At 42.1% G+C, this 20,347-nt stretch overlaps 1 protein-coding gene across 1 annotated transcript in view; it reads left to right on the forward strand.

The window, feature by feature from the left end:
- Positions 14,509-20,347, forward strand: part of MLIP (muscular LMNA interacting protein) — a 306,379-nt gene continuing 300,540 nt past the window's right edge. Inside the window, exon 1 of the mRNA XM_018039224.1 lies at positions 14,509-14,958. The gene's annotated coding sequence lies outside the window, so the exon portion shown is untranslated. The remainder of the gene's footprint in view (positions 14,959-20,347) is intronic.

Here is a 20,347-nt window from a genome sequence, read left to right on the forward strand (position 1 = left end):
CTATGACCATCTAGACAGCATATTAAAAAGCAGAGACATTACTTTGCCAACAAAGGTCCATCTAGTTAAAACTATGGTTTTTCCATTAGTCATGTATGGATGTGACAGTGGGACCATAAAGAGAGCTGAGCACTGAAGAATTGATGCTTTTGAGCTGTGGTGTTGGAGAACTCTTGAGAGTCCCTTGGACTGCAAGGGGATCCAACCAGTCCATCCTAAAGGAAATCAGTCCTGAATATTCATTGGAAGGACTGATGCTGAAGCTCAAACTCCAATACTTTGGCCACCTGTTGTGAAGAATTGAGTCATTAGAAAAGACCCTGATGCTGGGAAAGATTGAAGATGGGAGGAGAAGGAGATGACAAAGGATGAGATGGTTGGATGGCATCACTGACTCAATGGACATGAGTTTGAGCAAGCTCCGGGAATTGGTGATGGACAGGGAAGCCTGGTGTGCTGCAGTCCATGGGGTTGCAGAGAGTCAGACACGAATGAGCGACTGAGCGACTGAACTGAACTGAACTAGAAATGACAAGGAATCAGATTTGGTTTCTCAGGGGTTGGAGGAAACAGGAGGATTAGTCTATGGCATCAAATATTTGGAAAGCCAAAATCCCAAGTATGTCTTATTCTTTTGTTATTGAAGTCATATATCTGAAGTCTTCAGTCCTCGGAATATAAGAATTTTCATAACTGAAAATCTGGCATGATTTTTCACACTGACAAGAAAGCCTGTTAGAGGTGAGTATAACTGTGTATCACTTCTATGAAATACTCTCCTTCTAAAAAGTTTTGGTAGTGCTTTTTATGAAGAATATTTCATATTTGAAGTTTTAAAAATGATTAGTCAAAATGACATTTTCAGTTTAATACATTCTTGTTAGAACCAATAAGCTTTGCTGTAAGAGGCAAAGGGAGTCTCCAGTACTTAGGCTTAAAATCCTTTGATAATGCTAGAATTGGACTTATTATATTTTTGTAAATTACTGTTGTAAATTATAACATATTTATAAATAAGTATATTTTTAATATTAGCTAAAGTTAACTCTAAAGATAAAATTTTAAATTTTCTTGCGTGCTATGTGCATGCTAAGTTGCTTCAGTCATATCTGACTCTGTGCGACCCTATGGACTGTAGCCTACTAGGCTCCTCTGTCCATGGGATTCTCCAGGTAAGTTGTGCCCTCCTCCAGGGATCTTCCCAACTCGGGGACAAACTTGCATCTCTTACATCTCTTGCATTGACAGGCAGGTTCTTTACCACTAGTGCAACCTGAGTAGCTCCATTCAGTTCAGTTCAGCCGCTCAGTCGGGTCCGACTCTTTGTGACCCCATGAATCACAGCACACCAGGCCTCTCTGTCCATCACTAACTCCCGGAGTTCACTCAAACTCATGTCCTTCAAGTCGGTGATGCCATCCAGCCATCTCATCCTCTGTCATCCCCTTCTATTCCTGCCCACAATCCCTCCCAGCATCAGGGTCTTTTTCAATGAGTCAACTCTTCGCATGAGGTGGCCAAAGTACTGGAGCTTCAGCTTTAGCATCATTCCTTCCAAAGAACACTCAGGGCTAATCTCCTTTAGAATGGACTGGTTGGATCTCCTTGCAGCCCAAGGGACTCTCAAGAGTCTTCTCCAACACCACACTTCAAAAGCATCAATTCTTCGGTGCTCAGCTTTCTTCACAGTCCAACTCTCACATCCATACATGACCACAGGAAAAACCATAGCCTTGACTAGACGGGCCTTTGTTGGCAAAGTAATGTTTCTGCTTTTGAATATGCTATCTAGGTTGGTCATAACTTTCCTTCCAAGGAGTAAGTGTCTTTTAATTTCATGGCTGCAGTCACCATCTGCAGTGATTTGGGAGCCCCCCAAAACAAAGTCTGACACTGTTTCCACTGTTTCCCCATCTATTTCCCATGAAGTGATGGGACCAGATGCCATGATCTTAGTTTTCTGAGTGTTGAGCTATAAGCCAACGTTTTCACTCTCCTCTTTCACTTTCATCAAGAGGCTTTTGAGTTCCTCTTCACTTTCTGCCATAAGGGTGGTGTCATCTGCATATCTGAGGTTATTGATATTTCTCCCGGCAACCTTGATTCCAGCTTGTGCTTCTTCTAGCCCACGTTTCTCATGATGTACTCTGCATATAAGTTAAATAAGCAGGATGACGATATACAGCCTTGATGCACTCCTTTTCCTATTTGGAACCAGTCTGTTGTTCCAGGTCCAGTTCTAACTGTTGCTTCCTGACCTGTATATAGGTTTTTCAAGAGGCAGTTCAGGTGGTCTGGTATTCCCATGTCTTTCAGAATTTTCCCACAGTTTATTGTGATCCACACAGTCAAAGGCTTTGGCATAGTCAATAAAGCAGAAATTGATGTTTTTCTGGAACTCCCTTGCTTTTTTGATGATCCATTGGATGTTGATCTCTGGTTCCTTTGCCTTTTCTAAAACCAGCTTGAACATCTGGAAATTCATGGTTCACGTATTGCTGAAGCCTGGCTTGGAGAAATTTTGAGCATTACTTTACTAGCGTGTGAGATGAGTGCAATTGTGCGGTAGTTTGAGCATTCTTTGGCATTGCTTTTCTTTGGGATTGGAATGAAAACTGAACTTTTCCAGTCCTGTGACCACTGCTGAGTTTTCCAAATTTGCTGGCATATTGAGTGCAGCACTTTCACAGCATCATCTTTTAGGATTTGAAATAGCTCAACTGGAATGCCATCACCTTCACTAGCTTGTTTGTAAGTGATGCTTTCTAAGGCCCACTTGAATTCACATTCCAGGATGTCTGGCTCTAGATTAGTGATCACACCATCATGATTATCTGGTTCGTGAAGATCTTTTTTGTACAGTTCTTCTGTGTATTCTTGCCACTTCTTAATATCTTCTGTTTCTGTTAGGTCCAGACCATTTCTGTCCTTTATCAAGCCCATCTTTGCATGAAATGTTCCCTTGGTATCTCTGATTTTCCTGAAGAGATCTCTAGTCTTTCCCATTCTGTCGTTTTCCTCTATTTCCTTGTATTGATCACTGAAGAAGGCTTTCTTATCTCTTCTTGCTAGTCTCTGGAACTGTGCATTCAGATGCTTATATCTTTCCTTTTCTCCTTTGCTTTTGGCTTCTCTTCTTTTCACAGCTATTTGTAAGGCCTCCCCAGACAGCCATTTTGCTTTTTTGCATTTCTTTTCCATGGGGATGGTCTTGATCCCTGTCTCCTGTACAATGTCACGATTCTCATTCCATAGTTCATCAGGTACTCTATCTATCAGATCTAGGCCCTTAAATCTATTTCTCACTTCCACTGTATAATCATAAGGGATTTGATTGAGGTCATACCTGAATGGTCTAGCGGTTTTTCCTACTTTCTTCAATTTCAGTCTGAATTTGGCAATAAGGAGTTCATGATCTGAGCCAGTCAGCTCCCGGTCTTGTTTTTGCTGACTGTATAGAGCTTCTCCACCTTTGGCTGCAAAGAATATAATCAGTCTGATTTCGGTGTTGACCATCTGGTGATGTCCATGTGTGGAGTCTTCTCTTGTGTTGTTGGAAGAGGGTGTTTGCTATGACCAGTGCATTTTCTTGGCAAAACTCTATTAGTCTTTGCCCTGCTTCATTCAGCATTCCAAGGCCAAATTTGCCTGTTACTCCAGGTGTTTCTTAACTTCCTACTTTTGCATTCCAGTCTCCTATAATGAAAAGGACATCTTTTTTGAGTGGTTAGTTCTAAGAGGTCTTGTAGGTCTTCATAGAACTGTTCAACTTCAGCTTCTTCAGCGTAACTGGTTGGTGCATAGACTTGGATTACTGTGATATTGAATGGTTTGCCTTGGAGACGAACAGAGATCATTCAGTCGTTTTTGAGATTGCATCCAAGTGCTCCATTTCGGACTCTTTTGTTGACCATGATGGCTACTCCATTTCTTCTGATGGATTCCTGCCTGTAGTAGTAGATATAATGGTCATCTGAGTTAAATTCACCCATTCCAGTCCATTTTAGTTCGCTGATTCCTAGAATGTTGACGTTCACCCTTGCCATCTCTTGTTTGACCACTTCCAATTTGCCTTGATTCATGGATCTGACATTCCAAGTTCCTATGCAATATTGATCTTTACAGCATCGGACCTTGTTTCTATCACCAGTCACATCAACAACTGGGTATTGTTTTTGCTTTGGCTTCATCCCTTCATTCTTTCTGGAGTTATTTCTCCACTGATCTCCAGTAGCATATTGGGCACCTACTGACCTGGGGAGTTCCTCTTTCAGTATCCTATCATTTTGCCTTTTCATACTGTTCATGGGGTTCTCAAGGCAAGAATACTGAAGTGGTTTGCCATTCCCTTCTCCAGTGGACCACATTCTGTCAGACCTCTCCACCATGACCCGCCCGTCTTGGGTTACCCCACAGGCATGGCTTGGTTTCATTAGATTACTATGTCCTATTCTTCTTCTTCTTCTTTTTTTTTTTTTTTTTGACTCTGCTTCTCCACCACCCACCTAACTGGTTTTCCTTCATTCACTTATTGTGTTGAATTGTGCCTATTCATAACTTGGTTGAATTTGGGGCCATGGATCCTGAATCCCTTTTCTGGTGAGTTTCCCTTAGTTTTGGTCAAGAGAGGAGGTTGGGTGAAAATACAGAAATGAAAGCCCACCAGATCCAGAGATGAAAGGATGCAGATGTTCCTGGCAGGCTGCATTTTGTCCTCGCTGTCCTTCACTTGACGGCCCGCTCATTTTCCTGACCACTGGACCTGCTGCCCAGCTCTGGCCCCAGGTCCACCATCAGATGCTTGACCCCAGACCCACATAGGCAATGACCATCAGAGGCCACACCCCCTAAGACTGCCCCCCAGCTCCCCTCAAAGCTCTACTTCACAGACTAACCATGCTTGGCTTGTCAGATCTTTCTTCAAGCTCTGTCTTGTGCACAGGTAGATGTACCCTGGAAGTAGGCTAATGACTTCTATCCCATAACTCTTCTAGACTGTTCTGCTCCTCCCACAGGTGTGAAAGCTCTAATTCCTATGTTGTTGTTGTTTTGTGAGTGCTTAGTCATGTCCAGCTCTTTGCAACCCCATGGATTGTAGCCCACCAGGCTCCTCTGTCCATGGGATTTCCTAGGCAAGAATACTGAAGTGGGTTGCCATTTTTTACTCTATCTTCTAATTCATATAGTAAATCTCTTATTGCCATGACACTCCTGGTGCCTTTGCTTCTCCAACTAAAGCCAGACCAATCCACCCAGGGGCTCATCCATGGCTTTTTGCAGAGCCAAATTCTAATAGTGGAAATGCTCAGATCCGACCCTCCCTTGTCCATTAATCCTTGACTCTCAGGGCCTCTCTTTTAAAGCCCCCAGTGTACAGGATTCTGAACTCCCTCCTCTGGCCCCGCCTGGCCCACACACTGCCCCCACACCTGCATCCTTGGAGACTAAGGTGTAGGGTGGATTCCCTCTCGAATCCACAGCTCACCCTGTGCCTTTCTAGCTGGGGCCTTGGGAAAATTGTTCCCCATTTACTAGATGCAATTTCCTCACTTGTGAAAGGATAAGAAGGATCCCAGCTACCTCATGGAATCCGAGTGCGGTATCAATACAAAGCTGTCCACATATACTAACTGGCTGCCTCTCCCTCATTCTCCACCAGTCCTTCACCACCCTCCATGGAGAAGGAGGAGGTGGCCCTGGGGGTCGATGTAGTCCACCACCTCTGACCCCATGACCCCAGTGGATGAGGCCAGAGTGTAAACTGTGGGCAGAATCCCTGAGCACTGGGGCAGGAGCATATGGATTCAGGGCCAAGGGAACACTGTCTTTTGTTTTTTTTTCCTCCTTAAGGTTCTTTAGTTTTGGCTGTGCTGGGTCACTGTTGCTGCATGTGGGCTTTTCTCTGGTTGCAATGAGCGGGGGGCTACTCTTTGTTGTGGTGCTTGGGCTTCGCGTTGCAGTGGTGTCTCTCATTGCAGAGAACATGCTCGAGGTGCACAGGCTCAGTAGTTTTGGTGCGGCACGTGGGGTCTTCCTGGACCAGGGATCGAACCAGTGTCCCTTACATTGTAAAGTGAATTCTCTACCACTGCACCACCAGGGCAGCCTCAGCACTTTGTCTTTTAACGTGGCTGATTGTTCCTGTGAGTGATAATCATGAGGAAGCCACATTAAAAAATTGTTTACATCAATGTTGGTTACAGGTTTGAAGAATGGAGAGAAATTTTTAAAAGAAACTTTGCTGTGGAAGCAATACTAATTATAGATCCGTGGCTTATTGTGTCTGCCTGACAGTCGCCATGCAGCACGATGGCAAGGAGGCAGATCCTTATGTTTGCTGCCACTGACTCATCTCATTCCACTGCAACCGTAGCTTCTCTCTATGGACGGTTGGCTGTGGGAGTTCGTTGTTCAGATAGCGTGTTCTTCTGCTGACAACTCAGGGTGATGAAAGGAAGAACAATTCCCACAAAGATAGTACTAATATTCAAGGATCTTTTTATATTTTATCCCTCAAATGGCACCACAGGAGAGTTTTTATTCCCATTTATTTTCTGATAAGAAAAAAGGCTCAGGGGATTTAATTAAATGCCTAAATCCATAAAGGTATAAATTGGACTCAAATAATATTCTGTTCCAAGCTCTTGTTTGAATCTGTGTGGCAAATCTGATCTGTTGGAAATTATTTAATGATACACATAAATTCCTTAATTAATGGCACGAAAATGTGGAGAGAGATGGATTGGCCTCAACTGGGATTTAGAGTTCTAGATGCAGGGGCAAGGGTGTGACTGCTTATTTCTCCTTGGGGTCCAATTTTCTTAGTTTTTTTTATGTTTTTTTTTTTTTTTTTTAAATATCTGCCTGCATTTTGAATTCTGTTGGCTTCCTATGAGCTTCAAACTTTAAAAAAACAATTCTTTGGTCTCCCCAACATGTTCTAGCATCTGTGAGCTACTTGAACAGCCTAGCACTGTCTTTAATATTTCAGATACCACAGTCTGTTTCAAACAAATAATAGTGGTCCCTATTGACTGTAATTCTCTGTCAGGTAGACCACGTGGGTCCTTATGTCTGATGATTCTTGAGAAGAGTTGATCTGATTGTTTTTATTGAAGTGTAGATAATGTATGATATTATATTAATTATAGACGTACAAGATAGTGATTCACAGTTTTTAAAGGTTACATTCCATTTATAGTTATTCTAGAATATTAACTATATTCCCTGTGTTGTACACTATAATCTTGTAGCTTATTTTTTACACAATAGTTTGTACCTCCCCACTGGTAACCACTAATTTATTTTCTACATCTGTGAGTCTGTTTCTTTTTTGTTGTTATATTCACTAGTCTGTTGTATTTTTTAGATTCCACATATAAGTGATATCATACAGTATTTATCTTTCTCTGTCTGATTAATTTCACTTAACATAATCCCCTCCAAGTCCATGCATGTTGTTGTAAATGGCAAAATTTCATTCTGTTTTTGTGGCTGAGTGGCACACACAATGAAATACCACTCATAATATATATACATATACATATGTATACACACAAACACACACGCATATACATATATATGAAAGTGAAAGTTTTAGTTAATCAGTTGTGTCCAACTCTTTGTGACCCCATGAACTGTAGCCCACCAGGCTCCTCTGTCCGTGGGATTTCCCAGGGAAGAATATTGGAGTGGGTTGTCATTCCCTCCTCCAGGGGATCTTCCTGAACTAGGGGACAGATTCTTTACCACCTGAGCTACCAGGGAAGCCCATGTATATAATATATATACACACCACATCTTTATCCATCCATCTGTTTATGGATGGATTACTTTAGGTTACTTTCATATCTTGGCTACTGTTAATGATAATGCTATCAACATTAGGGTGCATACATCTCTTTGAATTACTACTTCTGTTTTTGTGGATATATACTCAGGAGTGGGATTGCTGGGTCTTATGGTAGTTCTATTTCTAGTTTTTTGAGAAACCTTCATACTATTTTCCACAGTGGCTGTACCAATTTATAGTCCCACCAACAGTGTCTGAGGGTTCCCTTTTCTCCACATCCTCTCCAACATTTATTGTTTTCCTTTTTGATGATAGCCATTCTGACAGGCGTGAGGTAATATGGTGGTTTTGATTGGCATTTCCCTGATGATTATTTCGGAGAAGGCAATGGCAACCCACTCTAGTATTCTTGCCTGGAAAATCCCATGGACAGAGAAGCCTGATAGCTGTAGTCCATGGGGTCGCTAAGAGTCGGGCATGACTGAGAGACTTTACTTTCACTTTTCACGTTCATGCATTGGAGAAGGAAATGGCAACCCACTCCAGTGTTCTTGCCTGGAGAATCCGAGGGACAGAGGAGCCTGTGGGCTGCCGTCTATGGGGTCACGCAGAGTTGGACACGAGTGAAGCGACTTAGTAGCAGCAGCAGCAGCAGCAGCAGCAGCAGCAGCAGATGCTTATTTAGGCTGAGCATCTCTTCACGTGCCTGTGGGCTATATTTTACGTTGCACTGATCTGATGGCTCTGAAATTCACCTGCAGGGTGTGGAGGAGAATGAAAGTCAGTTTGTCAAGACTGAAGAAAAGGAAAATGTGATAAAAGAAACTTTTATGATGCTTTAAAATCTTGAGAAAGCTGACTTGCTTTATCCTCTTCAAGGGTGTTTGAGTCACCCTTCTTACTTCCTGGTTGGCAGTTATTTCATGTCCCCTGAAAAAATGCATCAATCATCCAATGAATGGCGTACAAATTAATTCATGGACATGAAGATTAACATGCAATCTGCTAATGCTGTGCTAATGAGCTTATGATTTTCATAAAATAGACCAATTTTGAGTTTTATCAACCTCAGTGGTTGAAATTAAAATGGAAATGGCAACATTTGTTTTTTGTTCTCCCCACAAAGCAACTAATTATTTTTCTCTGGGTAATGATAATTAACAGAATTCCTCTCATGTTCCTGATCAGCGCACAGCTGGTACTCGGAAAATCACAGAGACTTGTTTTTATGTTGTGACATTAAACCCCTGTCTAACTTGGGAAGTGCATTCATTGCATGCTCTTGCCCTCAGTTTATTAATTCTAAATCATGCCTCGATGAGCTTCTCAAATTGGGAGCAAATTCACATTAATAAATTGTCATCAGTCAGAGAGAGGGAGGGAGGGAGGGAATGTTATCATAATGGTCTACTATTGAGTGTAGGTTTTGTCTGCCTCAGATGTTGTAGTTGGGCTTGCCATTTTGATCACCTGAATAAGGTGTATTTTAAAAGACGCATTCTTCTTTCAGTTAAGCAGATGTGTGCTTGGTGGGCCCGGGCTTGGGGCTGCGATGCGTTCAGAGCACTACTTACCCCCATTCCTTGGGCTTTCTGAAGTGTAGATCTGGACCAGCACTGGTCAGAGGACCTATTGGCTGAACCTCACCAAGGGTTTCCAAGGCTCTGTAGGGCAGCTGAGTAATTATTATCTTTCTTGTTCTTTGCATAGCAATCCCCTTAGACACAGGGTCTATGTATCAATATTTTATCTCCAAGTTTTCCACAGTGCTCAGAAGCTAACAGGAGAAGGAAATGGCAACCCACTCCAGTATTCTTGCCTGGAGAATCCCATGGACAGAGGAGTCTGGCAGGCTATAGCCCATGGATCCGCAAAAGTCGGACACAACTTAGGGACTAAACCACCAGAAGCTAACAAGTGGATGAATGAAGAGAGGTACAGAGGAAGACTGTAACGTTCAATCCTGGCTACCCAAGGAGGCTTGATACTAACTGAACAACACGTGGTGGTTGTGTCTCACAATCATAGAGAAGAAACTGTGTTTGCACTCATTACCTTAAGAGCACTGGTGAATGTTATGTCTTTTTGAAGTTTCCACTATGGCAAATTTTGAAATATGCTGATACTTTACGCTGGTGAGGCTATGGAAAGCACACTTACGTAACCCTTTAGGAAAGAAATTTAGCATTCTCTATCAGGAATTTAGATGATTTACTTGTTTTCTTTCATCTGGCAAAACAGCCTTAGGAAGGCAACTTTAAGGAAATAATTTAAAATAGAGAAACAATTTTTTGGCACACCAAGATGCATGTCTCATTTTTTTTTTTTTTAAATCATGACAAACTAGAAACAAGCTAAGCTTCCAACAACCTGAGGGTGGTTAGTGACATGTGGCATATTCACTCATTGCAGCTTTACTTGTTGATATAAAAATGCTTCAGCAAGATTTTATAGGAAGATAAAAAATTACTCTGTTTAGGTCTAAAATTAATACATTATTCTTGCAATTAGAATTTCCTGTATAGAGAAAAAGCCTGGAAGGAAATATTATTAAATCTAAGAATAGAAAAAGGAGAAAAATCCACCAAATATTATTGCTTTTGTTTTTCCAAATTGAAGTGCATCCCTTTGATTGCATCTCCTCTTCTCACTCCTCTGAGAACAGGTGAACTTGCCCCAGCTTCTTCCTTCTCTATGTTCTGTTATCCAAACCAGATTGGATCATGGTGGTCATCTGACTCAAGGTAGGGAGATGGACTTTCTCTCCAGGGTATTTACACTTGGGAATTCACAGAAAGCAAGTCAGCTGGTATGCATACCTTGGATTGAGGGATGTGCTTAGGGGGTAGAGGCATCTTCCCATGCTTGTAGAAAGAAAGCAAATTTCCAGAAAAATAGGAAGAAAGCAGAAATATGAAGAAAGTAAAAACAAAAGATTGTGGGACCCCAGAGAAAAACTTGTTTCTGATGAGTTCTTAGTTTCTGGTTCTAGCCCTCATGAGGCCTGACTGAATGCTGTAAGATATTCTTGTGTCCTTATATTATTTATATTATTATTGTTTTTCTCAGTTTTTAAAATTTTATAATTCTGTTTATCAAAACTTCCAGAATAAGCAAATCCATAAAAGTAAATAGACTAAGGGGTGTGAGGGGCTGTGGCAGAGGCTGCTGCTAATGGGCATGGGGTCTCCTTTGGGGGTGATTCACAACACTGTGAATGTACTAAATACCCGTGAATGGTATACTTTCAAATGGTATACTTTCAAACACTGAATGTACTAAATACCCGTGCATGGTATACTTTGAAATGGTATACTTTCAGATTTTAGCTGGAATGAAGTCTATGTAAGATGTCTCTACTTTGGGATATTTAAAAAAGTTATCCACTATTATCCAAAGTGATTCTGCATTATTACTAAAATATTTTTACAGCAAACATAATAACTGATGTATTTTTAAAAAACAACAGGTATTTCATCAAGAGTCCTTGTTGATTTGCTGTTTGTAATAAATGAGAAGCCATATCATTCATGGCCATATAAGTACAGTATTTCTAATGGTCCTATTTTTCTAATTTTGGGGAGGTATGATAATTTCATTTGCTTCTAATCTATGGTTATTCTGTTATTTTAAGCAATGTGACCAATTTCATTTTTAAAATGATAAGGAAGAGAGATGTCCATTAAGGTGGGTTATACCTGGCGGGTCTCACCAATGTCATTGCCTGACCTCTGCCCCTGGATCTTGGCAGGACAGACAAAAATTATGTTTGCCACCACCCAACCATCAGAAATGCTCAAGAATAAAAGCATTAGTGATAGGAGACATTATTCATAATGTATTTATTCAATAAAAACACCAGTCCCCATTCTAATTATATTAAAAAATCTAACTATATAAAGAAAAACCTGGAAAGAAATGTGCTTTACTATTGACTGTGGTGTAACTGAGTTGCAGCTTTACAAAAAATTAAATTTTTCCCTTTTGTACTTCTTTGTATTTTCCAGATTTTCTACAGTGTGTGTGAACTTGTTAATAAAATGTTTTAAAAGTTAAATTTTTAGTGAAAAAGCAATTACCTTAGTCACCAGAACAATCTTGTCCGTCTTCTCTCCTGATTTTATCAGGAGAAAGAGTTCTTTGAGAAAGAGGTAAGTATGGAGGGATAGAGCTTGGGCTTCCTTGAGTGTACCTGTCAGAGGCAGGCCCTTTGGTTGCTCTTCAGGGGAACTTTATCAGGACGATGTGGACCGAGATTCATGGCTGGTCCACAGAATCCGAGGCTTACAGCAGGGAGTGGCCTAGAGCTCTGGCTCAAAGGGGAGCGTGGCTCTGCTCTTTTCTGTGTGAACTTGAGAAGTTACTTAACCTCTAAGTCTCAGCTTCCTCATCTGAGAAATGATGTGGCGTCCTCACCGGGTTGTTGAGAGCATGAAATGAGACAGCACTGTATCAGTCACTCAGCACAATCACTGGCTCACAGTAAGTGGTCGTGGAGTTTTTATTTCTACTGTGAGGCAGCAGACCTAAATCCTCCTATGTACCCTGTAAATTCTCCAAGCCTACCTGCCTCTCCGCAAGCACCCTTTCATAGTCTGGCCTCCTCTTACCCCTTGTAGGGAGAGAGCCAATTAGCCAAGATGGCGTGTCAGGCTCTCCTGCCCCCTGGCCTCTCGCTCTGGGCCCACATTTTGTAAATAATGACTAACAGCTGAGCTCATTTATACCCCTGCGCACTGTCTTGAGTTACTTTGGGCTGTAGGGAGATCAGAGCGCCACCCAAGAAGCAGCGGGAATCGCTGCTGCGTCAGCTGTGTCCCTCGGGTTGGCCGTGAGAGGCAAGAATATAGCGTGAAGGCTACGGCGGCTGCGTCAGCAGGAGAGAACACTGGTATGGCGGCTGCGTCAGCAGGAGAGAACACTGGTATGGCGGCTGCGTCAGCAGGAGAGAACACTGGTATGGCGGCTGCGTCAGCCAGGAGAGAACACTGGTATGGCGGCTGCGTCAGCAGGAGAGAACACTGGTATGGCGGCTGCGTCAGCAGGAGAGAACACTGGTATGGCGGCTGCGTCAGCAGGAGAGAACACTGGTATGGCGGCTGCGTCAGCCAGGAGAGAACACTGGTATGGCGGCTGCGTCAGCAGGAGGGCAATAAACGCGTCTGCAGCTCCTCCGGTCTTCTTCCGGCCTCTTCGCTCATGCCTTGCCTACCCTGGGCTCAGCAAACGGTGCGGACAGTGTGAACAGGGAGACAGTTGGCACTGTGGACAGGGTGAAGAGCAATATGCCCATGTATCTCTATCAATTCCCAAAGGAGTGAAATCAGTGGTTCTCAAAATTTAACGCCCACAGGAATCATCTGGCGGTCTTGTCAAAATGACCGATTCTGACTCTGTAGGTCTGGCCTGGCATCCGAGATTCTGAATTTTTCACAAGCTCCCACGTGAGGTCCGTGTTGCTGTTCAAAGACTACTTTTAGTCGCAAGGACTAGGGTGACCCAGCCCCAGTCTTCGAGGAATCACCTCCAGTGTCCTAGCCAAAGTGGTCTCCTTCTTTGGCTCTGAACGCACATGATTTAGTCTCCAAATTCAGCGCTTCTCAGGTTCAGCCTGCTTTGGTGTGTTGCTGTAGAGAATTCTGTTCACTTCTCTCCAAGCTCCTGACAGTAGATGGTGCGGTCCATCCAGGAAGCTGTCGGCACCAGGACAGTGACGTGATCTGTGCCTCCAGTTATGGTCAAATTATTGAACTAGATGAAAAAGGAGGAAACGATGCCTTAAAATATTAATAACACTGCCGTTTACATGAGTATTCACTTAGAAATTGACAATGTAAATCAATTTAATTAGTGGAAATAATGGAAACCAGTACTGATGTGAAGAATTCCAAATGACGAATAGACGACTGTGATTTTTTTTCTTTTAAAAATATGTTATTTATTGTAGAATGCAGAGTGGGATGATATACTGGATGGGATGACAAGGCCAACCTGAAATGATATATTTCCCACAGAATATCAAGTAAGTGATTTATAATTTGTTTGGCACAATGAGTCTCTTGGGAGGTGGTTCAAAAACATCCTCCGAAAGGAACCAGGTTGAATAACCTGGTGTGCAGGCTGGATGCAAAACTAGCAGGTTTTGAGGTAATATGGACTTGCTGCTGTTGGGAGTAATTAGGGGAAAATTTTGTGGGAAAGGAGAAAGGTGTGGTGAAGGAATGTGTTGGCGGTGGTCATCGAGTTGATGTGACCGGAAGTCCATCAGTGAGCTGCAGCCAGGTCGTCAGAGATCACTCCCTCCTCTCCTCCGGGGGAGAGGATTTGAAAGACACAGCCCGGAGTGAGCTTTGAGTTGTTGAGACCATCTGAATGGAGCACGTGATTGAACCCAACTTGACCTCTACGTAAACTTTTAAGATTCTGGTGGGTGGACAGGTGTGGAGAGCTACTCACCTTGTGGTCACCAAAGACAAGCCTCGGTTGTAAGGTCCCTCACTGATTAAACCTGCCACCCGCCAGTCTGGAGTTCTGCCTCATTCTCCTCGCCCTCCACGCTAAGGCTCGTTTGTGAATCAACAGCCTGCTCTTTGGTGTTTCCTGGAGGCTGGATCTCAGGGCAAGTGCCCCACCCACTTGTGGGGTTTGTTCAGCCTGCCACAAGCCACCCTTTTTATAATTCTGACTTACCTTCTCTGGATCAATTGGCATTTCATTTCAGGAAGACTTTCAACTTTACTTTAAAAAATCCAACGGAAGCAAACAGAAGAGAAACTCCATTTTCCGTAACCTTTTCCTCATCTGCCATTTATGTCCATAAGGAAGCTTAAAGAATTTTTATCAGTACACTAAAATTTAGATAATTGGCTGTATTGTAAAACTTTTCAATGCTGGACTCCAGATCTCTACAGTTGCTGAGAATTCTTGTCAAGAAATCATCTAGGGAACCTTCACAACTCCTGTTTTCATGAAGAGGTCTCAGTGGGGATGAGGTTTACGCCTAACTCTTAAAATTTCATTTTGGTGACTTGTGCCCAGGATCCAACTTTAGTTACAAAGTAAACAGTATTTCCCAAAGACTGACAGGGTCAGCTGCTCGGGGAATGTGGCCGGTGACCTCCCTGACGGGTGACCGTCCTGCCGGCTGCTTCCAAGTCAGTTGAAAGGTAAGCTTTTTTTCTGTATAAGGGCACGGCTGCCTTGGAAAGTGTTTCATTTTCTACCGATAAAGCTGAAAGGATATCCCAGGCTCTCTGTCTTAAAGGGCATGGAGCTGCGACTTTGGGGGCAAAGTGATTTGTCATGTCAACACAACTACAACAGCTAAGCTGCTGGGGTTGGGGGAGGAGTGAGTGATGGTGTGAAACCTCATTGCTTTGATTAAGCTACAAAGACACAGGAAAACTGAAATCCAGAACTCCTTTCTGATGTGAGAAACACACACGGGATTCTAATATTCAGAAAGGAAAGACTTCCATCTTTGAATCCTTTTTCCTGAAGTCTTGTTAGTTTAATCTTACTGTTGTGAGTAATGGTGTGTGTGTGGTTGTGTCTGTGTGTGAGAGAGAGAAAGACAGATTTATTGAAGTGTATCTGCTATATACATATAGTGTATATATTTGTGTATATACAAATATTTGTATATATGTAAATACAGTATTTATATACTCTGTATAAATAATATATCTTGTGGGTGCTGAGTATAGAACAGTTGAGAAAATGGAACTTGCTGGTCTTGGACGCAGACTGACTTTATTCAGCTCGTGTGTTACAGATTCTGTAACAGGAGGCAAGAATTTTGTTTCGTATCAGAATCGTTGCTCTCTCTCCATGTTGATCATTATTAGTGTTTGTTTTAAAAACATCACATTTTATTTTTCAACAAGCTTTGATAGAAGAATAGGCATTTTAAAGATGCACACACTGAAAAGATAACACTTTTCAGAGTGCTCACAGCTCTCACTTAATTGAACTATTTTCTAATGCTCCAAAAAAGTGCTCTACCATCAAAGGTGATTTTATGAATAAAATATTTTGTTTTAGATAAAATATAAAGAAAATATTTTATATAGAAAATATTCTTTCCCTCCCGTTGACTAAGCTGTCTTGCCCAGATTCATTTAAAAAATATGGCCCAGGACCAAAAATAAAGGGACAAATAGTATCAGAAGTGAAAAAGTAATATTCTAGTAGAAAAGGTTTATGCTTCATTGAAGAGGGATAACTACAAAGGTACCAAGTTGTTAAGCTGTCATTACTGCAATTATCCTTTACTGATAATTTGGAGGTTTGCTTTTGTGTCCTCTTGGCACCTTCAACTTAAAACATGGTGGCTGAGAGAGGTTAAAGTCTGAGTGTTTGCCTATTTGTCAGATGACAGACAAGAAGATGAGACAGAGAGATTTCGTAAAATAAGAATTCCCAACTGCTGCCTGAGAGTTCACAGTGGTCAAAATGGATAAATAAACTCAGGGGATTCTGGGAACCATTCTCTGCATTTGGTTCTTCACTGTCACCCCCCACTGCCACCCTCATCCCACCAGACCATCAAACAGAGTCTCCTAGAGATAGAGGCATATATTTTGAACCAAAAGCAACACCAACAAGTCCAAAGTTGTCTCAGTTTGCAGTGGAGGGAGGTCCAGCTACTTGTGCATTTGGTGCCTGGGCACCACAGGAAACACATCCTTTGGGTGGGGAAGGGGGGTCCTTGGGACACTGTGGCACCTGAAGGCCTGTGCTGAGTGTAGTGTCCTGCATCAGTACTGAACAGGCGGGGTACCATGGGCTTCTGACTTGACTGTGGAGCACACGTAAGACCCCAGTCTTGGAGATGCTGTGTAGAATGATAAGAAACCCATATAAAGTGTTCCTTGTCTCAGAAGAGGATCCTATTTTAATAAAAAGACATTTATCCTTGGAGCATAGAATGAGGAAGATCTTCGTTGTCTGTACAATGCTTACAGACTGTCATTCTTTTAGAAAGAAGACAGCATTGGTTTTTCACGCCTTGAGGGTGTCCCCCTACCTTGTGAGATTTCAGCAGTAGAGCAGTCACCAGTGCTTTTGTTGTGGAGATGAAAGCTCTTTAAACGGCAGGCACGGGGAAAATCACCACTATTAAAAAAGCAAAAAAAACCCCAAAACAAACAAACTGTATTAACTCTTGGGCCCGCTGCTGCTAAGTCGCTTCAGTTGTGTCCGACTCTGTGCGACCCCATAGATGGCAGCCCACCTAGTAGATAAAAAAGCCATTTTATGTGTTTGTTAGCCCTCTGTATGTGAAATAGGTAGCCAACAGGAATTTGCTGTATGTCTCAGGAAACAGTGGCTCTGTATCAACCTAGAGGGGTGGGATGGGCAGGGAGATGGGAGAGAGGGTCAAAAGGGAGGGGATATATGTATACCTATGGCTGATTTCATGCTGAGGTTTGACAGAAAACAATAAAATTCTGTAAAGTGATTATCCTTCAATAAAAAATGAGTAAAATTTTAAAAAGCCATTTTAATAGTGGCAAACTCTACTTTTCCCCAGTTTTTGAATATGGGCACAAAATCTGAGCTGTATTTCCCCAACCACACCAGGCATATGGTGATGAGGAACAGAGTGAGGTGATAGTGTCTCGAAGCAAAAATCATTTATTAAAGGGTCATTTGCTTCATGTTTGAATGGAATTCTTGCTGGCTTAATGTAAGGTAGATTTTAATTTCCTGTTTGGAGTGACCTGTTGCTCATATTATATTCCTGGGGGAAAAAAATCATAAATTCTCATCTTAGGAATTATAGATCTTCCTGTTTTTTTAAAAAATAATACCGTCATTGAACCGTAATTTACATACCATAAAATTCATTCTTTTAAAGTGTGCATACAATTCAGTGCTTTTTAGCATATTCAGAATTTGTATGTCATCATTATCTAACATCAGAATATTTTCATCACATTCAAAAATCCCACGCCTACTCATTAGCAGTCACTCCACAGTCTGCCTTTCCCCTCAAACCTTGGCAACTATGTCCTGTTTCTGTGGATTTGTCTATTCTGGGTGTTTCATATAAATGAATCACAATATGTAGCTTTTGTGACCAATTTCTCTCACTTAACATATTTTCAAGATTCATTCATATTGTTGCATGTATGAGGACTTTTTTATTGCTGAGAAATACCCCTCTGTGATACATCCCCTTTATGTTTTCACATTTTGACTGTTATGAATAATGCTATCATGAACATTTGTTTACAAATTTTTGTATGAACATATGTGTTCACTTCTCTTGTGTATATACCTACTATTAGAATTTCTGGCTAATATGGTAACTGTATATATAAGATTTTGAGGGATTCTTGCACTGTTTTCTAATGTGACTGTTCCAATTTGTAATACCAGCAGCATACGAGGTTCCGGTTACCCACATCCTTGCCAAGGCTTGTTACTGTCTGCTTTGATTCTAGCCATCCTAGTGGGTGCGAACTGCTATCTCCTTGTGGTTTTGATTTGTGCTCCCTAATCACAATTTCATTGCACAGCTTTTCATGTGCTTGTTGGCCATTTGTTTGTCTTCTTAGGAGAAATGCCTATTCAAATCCTGCGCCCATTTTAAAACAATACGTTTATTTAGTTTGGGCTGTGCTGGGTCTTCGTTGCTGCGGGCTGCTTACTTTCCAGTTGTGGTGCACAGGCTTCTCATTGCGGTGGCTTCTCCTGTGAGCTCAGGCTCTAGGCTGAGTGGGCCCCGGTAGTTGGGGTGCTCAGGCTTAGTTGCCCGGCAGCCTGTGGGATCTTACTGGAGCAGGGTTCGAATTGGCACCTCCTGCATTGCAAGGCAGATTCTTAAACACTGGACTACCACAATTGGGTCATCTTTTTCTTTGAGTTCTAAGAGTTCTTTATGTATTCTGGATTGTTGTTGTTCAGTTGCTCAGTCATGTCATACTCTTTGTGACCCCCCTGGACTGCAGCATGTTCGGCTTCCATCCTTCACTAATCTCCCGGAGTTTGTTCAGATTCATGTCCATTGAGTTAGTGATGCCATCCAACCATCTCATCCTCTGTTGCTCTCTTTTCTCTTGCCCTCAATCTTTCCCAAATAGCAAGGAGAGGTAAGGAAGCCTTCTTAAGTGAACAATGCAGAGAAATAGAGGAAAACAATAGAATGGGAAAGACTAGAGTTCTCTTCAAGAAAATTAGAGATACCATGGGAATATTTCATGCAAAGATGGACACAATAAAGGACAGAAACAATATTCTGGATATAAGTCCCTTATCAGATAAATGATTTGCGAATATTTTCTCCCATTCTCTCTGTTAATTTTAACAATGCCACATTGTTAGGATTTTGACATTATCTTTGAAGTTAACTTTTTTCCTAGATAAACTTCATGAAACCCAGGGGATTAATGGCACACACTTTTACCAAGAACTTGCTCGATGGCAGACAGTGGGTTAAGTTCTTTTCACATGTTACCACATTTTAATGTTTGTCAGAACATTAAGAGGTTGATACCATCCCTTTACTTAAGGAAGAAGGAACTGAGACTCTGAGAATTAATTTGCTGAAAGTGACCCAGCTAGAAAGTGGCAGAATCTGCAAGTCAATTAAATTCTTCCTGCCTCCTGAGTCTATTTCTTCTTCACTTTAATTGTTAGTGGTTTGAGTAAGATAAGTGAACAATCAATATTGTATTCATCTGCAGTATAATTTGTATTGGATAAGCATGCATTTTATTCCTATGTTTTCTATCAAAAGTCGTCTAAATATTAATACATTAAATGTCTTAAGTCACGTCCATGCATGCATGCTTAGCTCCCTTCAGTCGTGTTCAACTTTTTCATGACCCCATGGACTGTAACCTGCCAGGCTTCTCTATCCATGGGATTTCCCAGACAAAAATACTGGACTGGGTTGCCGTGCCCTCCTCCCGGGGATCTTACCCACCCAGGGATTGATTCTGCAGCTCCTGCAGCTCCTGCTTGGCAGGCAGATTCTTTACCACTGAGCCACCAGGGAAGCTCCCTAAGTCATATCCATTAGATACATTTCACTCCTGTTTCTTGTTCCTTCTCTTCTGCCTTTTTCCCTTCTTTGCTTTTTCCTGTCTTTCCTCTCTCCTGTGCTCTTTCTAAGTCCTTTGTTTAGTCCTTACTATCCAGCCAGTCCATTCTTAAGGAGATCAGCTGTGGGATTTCTCTGGAATGAATGATGCTAAAGCTGAAACTCCAGTACTTTGGCCACCTCATGCGAAGAGTTGACTCATTGGAAAAGACTCTGATGCTGGGAGGGATTGGGGGCAGGAGGAGAAGGGGACAATCGAGGATGAGATGGCTGGATGGCATCACTGACTCGATGGACGTGAGTCTGAGTGAACTCCAGGAGTTGGTGATGGACAGGGAGGCCTGGTAGGCTGCAGTCCATGGGGTCTCGAAGAGTCGGACACGACTGAGCGACTTCCCTTTCACTTTTCACTTTCATGCATTGGAGAAGGAAATGGCAACCCACTCCAGGGTTCTTGCCTGGAGAATCCCAGGGACGGGGGAGCCTGGTGGGCTGCCATATAT

The sequence above is a fragment of the Capra hircus genome, chromosome 23 (assembly GCF_001704415.2).
Source record: "Capra hircus breed San Clemente chromosome 23, ASM170441v1, whole genome shotgun sequence".
NCBI classification, from domain to species: domain Eukaryota; kingdom Metazoa; phylum Chordata; class Mammalia; order Artiodactyla; family Bovidae; genus Capra; species Capra hircus.